Source organism: Onychostoma macrolepis, chromosome 11, assembly GCF_012432095.1.
Source record: "Onychostoma macrolepis isolate SWU-2019 chromosome 11, ASM1243209v1, whole genome shotgun sequence".
Taxonomy (NCBI): domain Eukaryota; kingdom Metazoa; phylum Chordata; class Actinopteri; order Cypriniformes; family Cyprinidae; genus Onychostoma; species Onychostoma macrolepis.
The window spans coordinates 17,779,772-17,794,266 of NC_081165.1; the positions used below are offsets into that span (position 1 = coordinate 17,779,772).

The window sequence follows — 14,495 nt, forward strand, 5'->3', positions numbered from 1 at the left end:
CCTGCTCTCCCACTCAGTCAGGGGGAGAGTGCCGCTAGGGCCCTGGCCAGGACTTGGGGCTCAGGGCCTGGGATACAGGAAGAAGCTGTCAGCCTCTTATAAACATGAGCGGTTCTGCACCCACGACAAACTAGCGCCTGAGGGAATGCTCCAACGCCGCCGTACTGTCTGTGTCAAACTGGCTGCACGCAAAAAGTCACGCATTTCTCACCACAGGTATTCTAAACTTCAAGAATCTCTGCTGTTAGTACACCAGACCACTGTTATGATTCCTGGCTGCATCTGAAATTGAACACGCTCGTTGCCCAGTCAGTCAATGAATTAAGAGACAGCGTTTATGCATGATGGTAACCGGTTATGGACCGCCTTCCAAGACATTGTAACGTCACATCTGATGACCAAAGAACAGTGCTTCTAAAATGGTGGTACCACCAGTGGTATGAGGGCCCTGTACATAGCATTATAAAATCAAAGTATATTTTATAACAGTCAACATCACTGCAAAAATCACTTAAAAAACATTTTATATATAATTTCCTGGAAGACCACTACAAAAATAGTGTATATTTAATATTTTTGAAAAATTACTACACAAATAAAGTGTACATTTTATTATAATTTTCAGAGACATCAATACAAACAATGCAAAGTTTATTACAGTGTTCTGAAAAATAAATACAAAAATGAGTTTTATTTTATAATTTTCTGAAAAATAACTACAAAATAGTGTGTATATTGTATATTTTTAGAGAAAATAAATACTACAGAAATAAAAAGTCTATTTTTTCACAAAAGAGGTGTATATTTTATTTTACTTCTTGAAAAAAAACCTACAAAAGTTGTTTTATTCAGATTTTCTGTAACATCACTTCAAAAAGTATATAGTTTATTTATAATTTTTCAATATTCTTTTTTTTTTGCTGGATAGGAATTTCTTGCAGCACCTCAATTGTCTTAACAGCAATATTTACATCCAAATATGGCACTGTGTTACTTGCAGTTCATAAGTTTGGAGTGAAAGGGAATGGAAGAGAACAGAAGGATTTTTTTAGTACGTGAATGTTTTGATCTGCAATAAAGTTCATTTGTAAATTAACAAACTTTTTAAATGCTCCACCAGACACCTGTTTTATTCTTTCAACGGACTGCTGGGCTTCAAGAGCAGAATTGAGGGGAATCATAAGCATGGAAGGACACATCTGCGCTACCTTCAGAAATGACCAGATGAAGGCATTTAAATGAACAGATCTACATAATGGATTCATATGTTCCTTGATGACTTCCTACTTCCATATACTGCATTTTTCAGGTTCTGGACACAATCGATGCAATCGAGTGTAAACCATTTTAGATTTAGCCCCTTTATTTCAGGTTGACAGGTAGATGTTCATAACATGCTTCTGGATCAATGGCGTGGGAAAGCGAGTTTAATGACAAATTTTGCTTATTTCTAGGGCAGACTTGACACATGAGAGAATCACACATCTCTATCTCAAAGTTCACCTTACATAACCTGTATCTTTCAACGTCTGTCCATCAGATGTGCCCCAGTACAAACAGTACTAGTCTAATTACAGACAGAAACACTTCTGCATCAACTTCTCCAAGGTCTCCCATGAACAATAGCATCTAAACAAAACCACTAAACAAAATGCAAACAAAGGCCCTCATCTCTCTCTCCAAGAGCTTCGGAGTTTGCCAGAGGGCCGCTGGAGAAGCAGAGAGACTTTATTACAGAATAATGAATCACACACTCACTAAGTCACAGGGTTGCTGAAGATGAATGTGCTCTCTGTTGGTTTTCCTGGAGCTGCGTGTTTACTAACCAATGACGCAGGCTGCACTTGATCAGAGACATGTGTTTCTGAGGTCTCAGTTCCAGTGAGAAGCCAGGGGAAGGAGAGCAGAGCGCGAATGTGTGGCGCCTGGGCTCCCTTGGCCCCGACTCTGCCACACACACAGGGGTTGGGGTAACTGTGGGGGTCACGCTGAGAAAAATAAACCGTGTAAACCTCAGGACAGGAAGCATACTGCAGCGAGGAGATCCACATTAAGCGAGAGCATGAAGCCTCTAATTTCAGTCCGTGCACTGGTTTTGAACCTCATTGCAAGTCCCAAAAATCTTCCCATACGCTTAGAGAGCAAACAAAAGTGTTTAAGAAGCATCCCATAGTGACCTTAGTAATAATAGCTATTGGACTTCAAGGTCTGCCCACTAGGGGCACCAAATATAATTGCAAACATGACTGTTTTCAAACAGGTTTCATTCCCGTCTTACACTGCACAGATAAGTAGTAATTTGTATTAAATAATTTGTACAGCATTTATTATTCTAGGTTTATGTTCATTTATAAATATAATGTTAATTTATAAATATACTTATATATATAATTGTTTAAATCCTTGTAATTCATAATACATATACATAATTTTATAATATACATTCATAATACATTTTGAAATGTGCATTTTAATGTAACATCTTGAAATCTTAAAGATGTATTTATATATGTAGAAATTAACATTACCTAGATTAATAAATGCTGTAAAAGTATTATATGTTGTTCATTCATTGTACCTAATGCTTTAACTAACTTTACCAAATAATCTTATTATAAAGCGTTACTGAGTCAACCTTATGTCTGACCCTTTCAAAAAACAGATTGCAATTCCATTTGCTGCCACTAGTTGTGCATAAATTACACACTTTTCACATGGCTCTTGATGAATTTTTTGAGAGTTTACTACGTTCATGGACACGGCACATTGTAACAATTAGCATTTAAGACCATGACACACCACTTACTTGAAATATCCTCATCAATGCACATTGCTTAAAGTCATGTAGAAATGCCTAATGACTCATGACTGAAATTCTTGCCAAAACAAGAGAAACATCCTTGACTGTAAAAATTAATGTAGGCGTTGGCTGAAAAACTAAGTGAGGGGGAAGTGAAGCACATGGAGGATGTAAGTCCAATTTTAGGTCTTTGCCTCACAGGTCGTACTTAACTTGTTCCTGAGCATTATATCCTGTGCTCAGCTCCCGCTGCCCAGGCTTTTCCTCACATATGTGGAGAGAAAAGAGTGTCGTTATTCACAGGTTCAACCTCAGATGGACAAGTGTCAAAACTTTACTGTTAGATCAATGGAACCTTGCGGCATTTCGAGACTTTAACTCTTGGATTTCCTGTTGTTGTGGACCTGTAAAAGGGGGCGTGAGATGGAGAACTACTGACTGGGTGTGTTCTGAACAACTGTCCTTCAAATATAAAAAACAAAAATGAATGCTTGATTGATGAAAAGCTGTTTATACACCAGAATCACGTGGGGTGGCTCTCAGTTTACCGAACTAACTACATTTAACACAAACTAACACTCAGTCTATCTGCAGCTGTCATATAACATCATGCAACCCACCAGCACCTTCCCCCAACACAAATACGTACATCCAGGGGTGGTCTTTTGTTGCAGCAGCCTCGTAATGACGAGAAGCACTTTGCAACCTCGCGGTCACCCTGATCTGCAGGCAGTCTCTAATCCACTATGAGGCATCGTTCTGACCTTCTCATCCTGTTGTTTGGAGGAGTTTGACAACCCACAATCTCTAAACCAACATATTATAAGAGGGGGGGATTCGCTCATTAATGTCAAAGATCTTGAGCAGGAAATGAGATGAAACTCCTCCAAAACTCACAACCACATGCATTCATATTCTCATATATGCTAGCATGGGTGCATCAAGCTCTTTTGAGGGGGGCATGTGAGATTTGACTCCAGGCATCCCTCTTTTGGGGGTTTAAAATACTCGTTACAGGGAATATAATGTTTATGTATTTTTTGGGGGCCCTGAGAGAAAATGGCTCCATATGCATTGCATATAAGTCACACACCACATTTGAGCCCCTACATGCTGCCATTTACTAACATCAATGAATACAGGTTAAACAAAGCAGATATTCTTGCCTTCTTGTTCTCCTCTGTCAGTTTAACAACTCTCACATGTTGAAGTGATTAAACTGCAGCTTGTTGTTTTCCCTTCCAAAAGTAAAAAGGCTTCACGCAAAGAATGCTAAAGATTTGCCACCCAACTGAGCTTTGGGTTATAGGAATGTTGGCTTCAAATATAAAAACTCTAATGAGCCATGAACATACAGTCTAAAATCGAAACGTTTTCAAAGGTAAAGTCAGTCGTGTTATTAAATATCGTCATGGTAGACCAAAGTATTTCCCTACATTCAACTTCTTGACTCTCTCTGACATCAATTTGTGATGCAGAGACTCTGTGGTGACCATGAAATCTAGAAAGAGGAGATCTGCAACAGATACTCCATGTAGGGGAAGTATGGGAATCTTAGGAGGTCATTTATAATTAACTTCACTGCAAAAAAAAAAAAAAAAAAAAATCGGAGTAAAAATATCTGTGTAAATGTAAGATAATAAGACGTGTTTTATAAGACGTTATAATAAACATAATGCAGTTAATAAATATAAAATGATTTAGTCTAAAATGTAAATTATATTTTGTATAAATAAAAAAAGATCTTGTTTTTGATTTTTATTATCTTTAAAATTTAAGAGTAAAGATTTTTGCAATGTTCTGAAAGATACCTTTCATTGTTAGCCATCAATAGTACTGGGTAATATTATAAGAATAGCTCTTCCTCTTTTGCTCCCATGTTCACTTACAACACATACACAAAAGTCGTTGCGGGTTTAGGCAGCAATATGTGGACCGGTGGTCTTTCACAGCACTGTTTTAATGCAGAGCTCAGTCAAAAGAACCTGTCTCTCACTGCAACGCTAAATGAGTGACACTCACCCACCATGCCGAACATTCACACCTTAGATCAAAGAAGTATAGGATAACGGCTTTTGCTCACATACCAGTAAACTTTGGCCAGCCCCCTCCACCCACCCTCACTTTTAACAACTCAGTGATAAGTCTGAAGTGGGCAAATGGCACAAACACCTGTCTGCAGTTCAAACACTGACATCGTCCTTGTGCAATCACCTGCCGGCCATCAGTTGTGAAAGGGCTTCTCACTTTTACGAAGCAGGAAGGGGCTTTTCATTGTCTCTTCGACATGGTTGGTTTGTTAAGTGGTTTGGGTCTCTGTGCATGGACCAGAGAGCTTGAATCACCCTCTAAATGGCCCTTTACAAAACAAACACTCATGTTTGCTTAGAAAGATGCATTAAATGCATGCATTAAAGAGGATGACACCTAAGTGAACTTTTTTTTTTTGCAATGCTACTTTCCAAATAGGCCGCATTTATTTTTAATTCAATTGTTTAGGTAAAGTTCATTTCTATTTAAAAAGAGTTCTATGTGCACAATGAGAACTAGTGTTGTAAATCTCAACAGAGGAAACGCAGAAAAGAGGGATGAGGAGAATGAGAGAACATCAGAGGGTTGAGGGAGGAAATCCCACAGCAACCTGACCTCCATTTGAGCCAACATTACACATGAGTTCACCTACTCTCTCTTTCCCTTTCTCTCTCTCTCTGGGTGTGGTAGGTACATCAAAAGCTACATGTCTCTATAGACTATTCCCATTTAGGACATTTTGGCAAAAACAAGCAAGGTGGCACCAGCCACAAAAACACAGGCAATTTTTGAAACAAACACCTAAACAAAGCACACAATTATATGTCTCCCATGTAAACATGTACAAAACCTGGCAAGTGCATTCCCACAGTCTTGCGAAGCACCAGAGATAGAGGTCTCTTAAAGCGCTGCATTCCTCTGCACTCATCCACAGTAGAGGAAACAGAGCCCTCTATATCATCTGCTCATTCAGAGAGCTCATGGTCTGCATGTGATTTCAATATGGACACGGCAAGTCAACGGAGGGTCTGTTCGCATTCATGCTAATGCGAGAGCGGCTGTTGAAACGTTTCAGCGGGAAATTAAACAAATCTTTTGGAATTTATATGTTTTCGTGAGGTTGTTATATTTGTAACAAAGAGATCAACAAGCAAGCAAAATAAATGTGTTATATTAGCAGAGACAGCCTTATGGAATACAAGGAAAACACATGCACCAATTTGTCCTGGATGAAAAAAAACTAAAAAAACAACATTAAATAAATATTAAAAAGTATATTATAATATACATTATATATTACAAAAATAAACATTTATTTGTATTGTTTTAAAGGTGATTTTTGCTGAAAGACACACACACACACACACACACACATATATATATATATGCACATTTGAAGTGGATCAAAAAAGTTCAAAATTTTGGTCCACATAAAATGTTGATTACTGTATGTCCATATGATATTTTATTCTTAAAACAAGAAGATGGAGTAAGGTAATAAATAAAAAAAATAATAATAAAATCAAAAATAAATAAATGTGATATCAATTAGAATATACATTTATTTGTCTTGATAAACATTTATTTATCTTAAGGATTATTAGGCTTTTTACTGGAAGATAATACAAAAATATTAATAATGAAAACGATTTTGGTATGTTCATCTACATTTGGGTCAAAATGGCACTAAAACTCTTCGGTCAGCCTAAACAGATTTCTTTTACTTACTAAAAAACTGTTGCAAGGATGTTTTTTATACCTGGTTCTCACAAGAGCATAAACAGTGCTCTGTCTTTTCAGCAGAGGCAGCATATTAGTGTTAGCGAGGGATATGGCAAGTGCAGTGACGGGTGGGGGTGGCCGAGGCACCTTGCAACAGCTGGACTGAATTAGCCGGGGGGATCGGGGGTGCGGGGGGGCTCTGAGACTGCTGGCGCCAGGAGCAGGCCAGCAGGTCAGGGTGGATGAAGATTACCAAAACACAAGCGGGCAGCCATGCCCTGCGGAGGGACGGGGAGGAGGGGGGAGCAGGGGTTCCTGGCTCACAGGCCTTCAGTCACAGGATGGGGCGGCAGGAGGACTTCCACTTCCTGTCAGATAACCCTTTCCTGTCCATATGACATCCAGAGAATGAATGCCAGAAAAAAAAAAACAGTGAATGCAGATATTCATGTGATAATGAAATATAGAACAACGCACCTTTCTTCTGAGTTAATGTTGTTAGTGGTTTTGCTGAGACGCACTCTCTCATCGTAGTTCATATCTCTGAGCGAACACGTCATGAGATCAAGATATTTAGAATTAGTGAGAGAACAGAATGAAAACAGAGAGAACATTGCTGTAAAGCTCTAAATATAGATGTTTTATTAGATTTGGAAGCCAAATGGTGTATAAACATACTCAGCCACCATGTCTGGATGTGAAGGGGGGAATGTTCAAGAACAAATTCCATATGAGGTAGAGAAACACATTTACAGACGTTACAAGCATGTAGACCTTAGAATTTGGTCTCTAATGTACAAACAGGCACTTAGAAAACAGCAAGGAGTTACTTTAAACTACTTTTGTTTTGCCTTAGTGTAATCAATTAATCACAAATCCACAGAACAAAATTAGTTCATAAATAGGAACTGTAGTAGAAATATATTCAAAACTGAGTGTATGAAAGCCTTGTTAACTAAATGGTCACGGTCAGTCTATGGACAATGATTTACTCGAGTCGCCACAGTTAACTCTATGGTTAAAGTGGCACATAAGGCCATCTTGTGGCTGATTAAAATACAGCGCCCCTAAAAACATGGTGCCAGTTCAAATGAGATGGTCCTCACTGCAGAACACAAGATCCAGGGGGCGAGGTTGGATCTAGATTCCTAAACCTACCCGTCTCCACCCCCTGATCCCTAAACCCACCCATCCCCACCCCTAAACTTACCCATCTCCACCCCTAAACCTACCATCTCCACCCCCTAGATGTGGATCCAACCCCGCCCCTGATCTTTGTTCTGCAGTGAGGGGCTACTGGTTAAAATGAAGAGCATCACACTGCTAATTTTGGTTGGCAGTTAGTCAAGGTATTTACATTCAAGTGAATATAACTAACACTACAGTAATTACATGAACAGACCTAGAGAATTAGGAAAGAAGCGGGAGTCAACATTAGTCATTTCTCCATTAAATCAGAATCATTGCTTAGTCATAAAGACACTAACATGTTGCATCACTGTTTGTCTGGACAGAACCACTTCAGAGGATGTGACTGGGAACGGTTCTGTATTTCATCAGTAGTCTTACCTCAAATGTGAAAAGCAAGTTGTTCAAACACTTACTAGCACACCAACTCCTGCTAACTACACCTGCACTACCACTGTCAGTTACTAGACAATATCTCTAGAGGGCGCCACACGCGTACTGTACTTCACTTCAGTACAACACAGGCTACGCGCATTATTCTAAAGTAGCTAAGCTGATTAACATGTTCAGAGGAACACGTTTCTCACAAATTTCTTTCTATTTCCAAAATAATTACGACAATAACTAACTAAATAAAAATTCTATAAATAAATACATAACTAAATAAATAAATCAAAATCATAGAAATAATCACACAAATATAAAAAAATAAGTAGTCATATTGTTTTTTTTTTCTGATGTTGCTATAGCTATTAATTGGACAAAATAGGCTGTAATTTAATGTTGTTGTTTTTTTTTTTCATTTTGATGATGGAGATGGCATATAATGACACAGAAAATATAAGTAATCCAATAATTACACGATGGTAACATTCTAGTGATTGTTTCTGATTAATTTCAAAGTAGAATGTTGCTATTTTCAAGTAAGGCAGTTAAATTATGGGATCTTAATAATGAAGGTTAAAAATTATGCGTTGTTACTACAACTGGATGTCTGTATATGCACAGCATCTCAATATGCTCTAAATTGTCAGTTCAGTATCATTAAATGCGAAATGAACACCTAATTCACTAGAAGGGTCTTGTGATACTGCTCAAGTGCCTGAGACTCTGCCAAGAAACAGTACTTCTCAAGATGCTTCGGGGTTCACACCAATACCCCACAATGCTAGAAGTGCAAATGATGCACACAACTGACACCCTTTCTCTCACTGTAGACAGATATCAAGCCCCTGAGGAGGGCTATTACATGTGTCAAAGTATTGCCATATTTTCCTGCCAAGCCGTGTATTATACATAGTGCTAAAGTAATTGAACCAACTGATTTTCAGAGTTAGGTAGTGCTGCAAAACGTATTCACTTACAGACATGGAGGCACAATAACTACTGTAAATGCTTATTCATATCACAAAAAAGCACTTGTTTTTGTATTTACACAGATATGGCAGACATTTTAAGAGATGACAAATTAAATGTAAAAATGTTTCAACTTTGGTGTTTTTGTGTTAACATCAAGAAACAAATTAATTTATCTTATTATTATTATTAATATTATTATTTCTTGTATCCAAACTTAGGAGGATGGCTATACAGTATATACATAGTAAATAGACGTTGTGTTATATTTTAAACACAATATTGTGTTTTTGCACAATTTTGCCAATGAAAATATTACCCATAAAGCCACAGCAGAACTATTGTACAACTTTGAGCAACATAGCAATGCTTAGTTTCTCCGTGAATCCGCATTTTGAATGAATCGTGTGAACTAATAATTCAAAGGTTCATTCATAGAGAGAGACGTTTACTTATTTATTGAATAAATCAGCCATTTAAACAAAACAAATGAATGAATAACTTATAAAGACATTTACTGCCACCTGCTGTAAAATGAAATAAAATAAAATAATTTACTTACGTTCAAGTCATTTCAAACCTGAATGACTTACTTTCTTTTGCGCAACATAAAATAACGTATTTGAAGACTGTTGGTAACTAAGCTGTTTTGGTTACCAGTGACTTTCATTACATGAACAAAAAACTGAGATGTTTCTCAAATTATCTTTTTTTATGTTCCATATAGTTTATATTAGGCCATTGTAGCCTAAATATTTATGTGTAAAAATGTTTGTGTTGAATCAACTAAAATATTTCTTTCTAAAGGTATTTGTAACATTTACTTGATACTTTCTAATTTAACACAATAATAGCTTTAAATAATTGTGGGCACAGCAAAATAATTTTGTGATTAATTAGATTAACTAATCGCTGCACCATGTAATTAATTAGATTAAAATTATTAATCAACTGACAGCCCTAATACATATATGCTCTATTTACTCACCAAGGCTGCATTTATTTAATCAAATATATAGTAAGAGCAGTAATATCTTGAAATACTATTACAATTTAAAAGAACTGGTTTTTATTTTAATGATTTAAAATGTAATTTATTCCTGTGATGGTAATGCTGAATTTTCAGCAGCCTTTACTCCAGTCTTCAGTGTCACATGATCCTTCAGAAATCACTCTAATGGACCCTTTTCACAGACTACGATGAAATGTTTCAATGGTCATAAGCATCATAAATCATAAATAAGTCCCTCTATGCAGTGTAATAGGCACATTCAGTACATTCTACTATTTCCCAAATGTGTACTTATCTTCCAAATATAATAGAACGGCATCTTTGACAAGAATCACTGACTGCATGCTGTAATGTAGATTTATAGTGAGCTGAGGTGCCGTCCTGACATGTCTGCTTGCAAAAATACTATTTGTACATATTGCATCATGAAATATACATTTGACTGTATTCAGTAAGTTTTGCGCTTATTTATTTATTAGATCTCCTCTAACTAAATAAATAAACTAAGAAAAATATATTGCCATGGCAATGTGGCCGTGCCTCTTCTGTTTAACGAAATTAACATACAGTTAAAGTAATGAAGCGCCCTCTACTGACTGAGTCTAAATGTTTTGATTGGAGATCTACTATCTGTTTAACTGAAGACAAAATACATGAACAATTTACTAGAACAGACATGTGTATAAGTGCAATATTTTCATTTACAGCAACCAAAATATGCTTGCTAAGAGTTTTGTGCTTTCAAACAAACACGTGAAGGGAATGATAAAGAATAAAAAAGGGGCTTCACAGTTCAGATGCGGCTCTTTAGTCTTTGAGAAAGGCATGCTGAAAGCCATCTGTGTCATGGGCAGGCTGTGTCTGCGTTTAAGCAGTTGCTCCATGAGACAGGTGCCATGCTCCCCTGGGACGGTTCAGAGGCAGAGTAAACTGACTTCAGTAGTGGGCAAACCCCCTCGCATTCCACACCACCTTAAATATTAACTGTGGCCTCTGGCATGTGAATCACTGCCCTCATACGGTTCAGAGGAACCATGGGTAAAGTTATGAGAAGAACAATGTAAATGTGTTTACACCTCATTCATCTGATGTACATGCTGTCTTCAGGTAGCCTGAGAGATGACTTCCGCACAGATGGCACTCAGCAAGACATGCCAACTATATTAGCAAGATCTCCATATTAGCAAGTTATCAGAGCAACTGGTCAGACAAATGAATAAGGTTTAAAATTTCTTAACAAGACGATGAGGGACAGAGCTATAAATAAAAGTTTAGTAAATAAAAAAAAATCAATACATTTATTTATTTACCAGACAATCAATACACAAAAGGAGTCATAACTGATTAATTAACGTAAACTTTTGTCAGATTGCTTAAAACATTGAATAGCCTGATTTTGTTAACTAACATCATTTTAAAATGTTTGGGTGGTTTCTCCTGCCCCATTCTCCTCAGACTCGACGCTCACGCGGGTTGCCAGATGTGACACGAAACAAACGCAACTGACAACGTTAGCCAACAAGCCTTTACAGTGTAAAGTGATGATTTGCTCATAGAGCTTTTTGGATAGATGGCCAGGTTTTTTTATGTCGGGTAAAATCTGTGATCTCTGACTCAGTGGCTGCAATATGCTGTGTTTTTTTGCCAACTGGCAACCAGGGCTGTCGAAATCCTATTGGTTAAACTGGCAGTGAGTGGAGTCACACAAACCAAAAACAAAAACAGACATTCCAACACAGAACACACAGAGCAAATATATGAATTTAGGATGTTTCCTAAATATCTGCAACCATATTATGGTATTTTTATGCTTTAGTACATCAAAAAATTATATACAGCCTTTAAATTTGAGGTGAATTGGAAATGTTTCTCTTTCGAATTATACATGTCAGGAGGAGCAACGACAGACACCAAGAAGCTTTTATTTGACACATAAAAGTCCAAAATGGGGAAAAGGTGTCCAGATAAACAAAGGATGACAATTTGTTCCCATAATGTTAAATGTAAGCCAATTATTACACATTTTTCACACAGTATAAAATATAGCTGCCTTTATTTTGGAGGGGGGCCCTCGCAAGCAGATTATCATATTAGGGAGGTCCTTGTCATGAAATAGAAAAACCCTAAAACACTGGTGTAGTTAATCTTAATGAAACACTGCCTTAAAACAATTTGAATATTATCGTATTATTATATTCATCAAAACAAACCAGTTCATTTTGCTACACCAGTCATGTTGATGATCGTCACCACATCAGTATGAAGTATAGCCTGGGGATGCTTAATGCATTACTGGAATGAGGCAGGGATTGCTGCGATATCCCAAAGTGCGACCGCTTGTCTGCATTGGTTTAGATAAAGCCACGTGGCGGTGAGATAGCTAAGCGAAGGTATGCCGTGACGGGGCATAAATAGAAAACCAGCTAAAGATGCTGGTATCCCCAGTTAGGGCCAAAGGCCATGACTTAACCCACTGAAAGACAGTCAATTGTCTGAAGCCACAGGGGTAGGAGCAGAGTCTCTTAACCCCCCATTTGCTAAAAGACTAATTGACTCATACGTTCATTGCCTGTTTGTGTGTTTGTTTTGGGCTCTGCTCAGGGTATTGCGTGAGATTACTGAAGAGCTGAGGTATTAACTCATGTCTCCTCAATATGCTTTCCAGTCTCCCAACGGATGGATTGATGACTCGCGACAGAGACAGCGCAGTTGCTAAAAGGTTTTGCGGACGATTAGCTGACATCCAAATGTTGAACTGAATGGAGCGGCTGCTGCTAACTGGCACCAGTGAATTCGCCTTTAAAGGACGTTGGCGGACGCCAGCACTATTTTCTTCGAAACACTGACATGCTTTACTATTTTTCCTATTACCACTTGCAGAGCTGGGTGTTTATTTGAATTATCAGGTCTTATATGACTAATTAGGTATGTATGTGTGGTGGTCTACCCCTTTAAAAGTGTGCGTGTGCCTGTAAATCTCAACCTCCCTCCACTTCAGTCTCTAAGCCTGCTGGCATTTGGTGCACAATGATCTAAAACAACTGTGACCCAACTGCAATTGCAACTTCGATTCCAGGAATCCCTGTTTCAATCGAGATGATCTGACTTAACTCTGCTGTTTCGCAACAGCTGATTAATATGCAGATAAATATATGCATGCACAAAAGTCTGGCTCATTTCTGGGTTGTGCTGCTGAATTACCGTGGTTATTTCACAGCTATTTTAATCTTCCTAAATGTTGCGTATGTATAACAAGATTTAAAATGTTACAGGCGCCCTCCGATTTCATTATCTCTCACATTTTATCTGTCTGTCGACGGTTTTTTTATGCACAGTCCTGCAAGTGAGGCTGTACATAACCCAGCTGCCACACTTATGAAGTGTCCCAGAATAGCCCTCAACTGGCCTGCTATATCTAACCAAAGTGCAAGAAAGTTGCCGTCATCAATGAAACACTCAATGCTTTGCCAAAAGATAGCTTCAGTTCCATCAACGACAATCATTTGTAGTTATTCCACTAAATTGCTGTAATAGCAGCAACAGGTTTCAAAGATATGCTTTGTAAATTCTTCATTTTGTTGAACAATTTCTTGTTCATGCACAAACAATGAGCAGAGCAACAGTGCTCAGTGTCTTTAACAATAGGCCTTGTCTATTGCTCTTTGTCAGGAATGTCAGCCTTTGGCATGAGGCAGGGATGGAGTATTCTCGTCTATATTGGGACACTATGAGCCCCCTCCTCTTTTGGTCCACACTCTTTACTCCTTTTCCACATACAAGGACACTGATCTCAAGGTCAGATCCACTGGGGCCGGTGCGTAAAAAGAGGCGCTCTGCTCCAACACACTCAATTACTGCACTGACACCATAGTGGAAAAGTAGCAGCGGCTCCCTGCATAATAAGCTGATTTTAGGCCTGTTATTTTAGCACTTTGTCTGGAAAGTTCTGCACCGCACCTGCTGTTTCATATATCAAAAATGTGTTTTGGCAGTGAAGTGGCATGGATGTGTGAATTAATTATTATATGAGAAGCCAATTTTTTCTAAATATTTCACACTGATCTTATGCTTAAAATATAGCCTACTTAATGCCACCTTGTTGGCTGAATCATATTAAATAATATTTTTCACAAATAAAACCAGTTTAGATGCAGCATAAACCCTTACAAATAAATCACTTACAATAATATTTATATGATTGATAGTTTATTGTTATATTCTATATTTTTTCCCAAAAAATTTTTTTTGTCACTTTTATGACAGATTTATAGACAGATTTGGAGTTACTGTATTTATTTTACTACTACTCTGTCAGAAAATTGTGCTCATTTCCATGGTTGAAAGAAAATCCCTCTCAATTATGTTGCTATTATCATTAAGGGCAGT

At 37.7% G+C, this 14,495-nt stretch overlaps 1 protein-coding gene across 4 annotated transcripts in view; it reads right to left on the reverse strand.

The window, feature by feature from the left end:
- Positions 1-14,495, reverse strand: part of LOC131548989 (ubiquitin carboxyl-terminal hydrolase CYLD-like) — a 36,652-nt gene that overhangs the window by 19,190 nt on the left and 2,967 nt on the right. For 2 of the 4 annotated variants that reach the window (XM_058790669.1, XM_058790670.1), the window contains exons 2-3: positions 7,031-7,096; positions 6,807-6,939 (exon numbers count right to left, since the gene is read on the reverse strand). The exons of 1 other annotated variant lie outside the window; for it this stretch is intronic. The gene's annotated coding sequence lies outside the window, so the exon portion shown is untranslated. The remainder of the gene's footprint in view (positions 1-6,806; positions 6,940-7,030; positions 7,097-14,495) is intronic. One more of the 4 variants, XM_058790668.1, reaches the window with a different exon arrangement.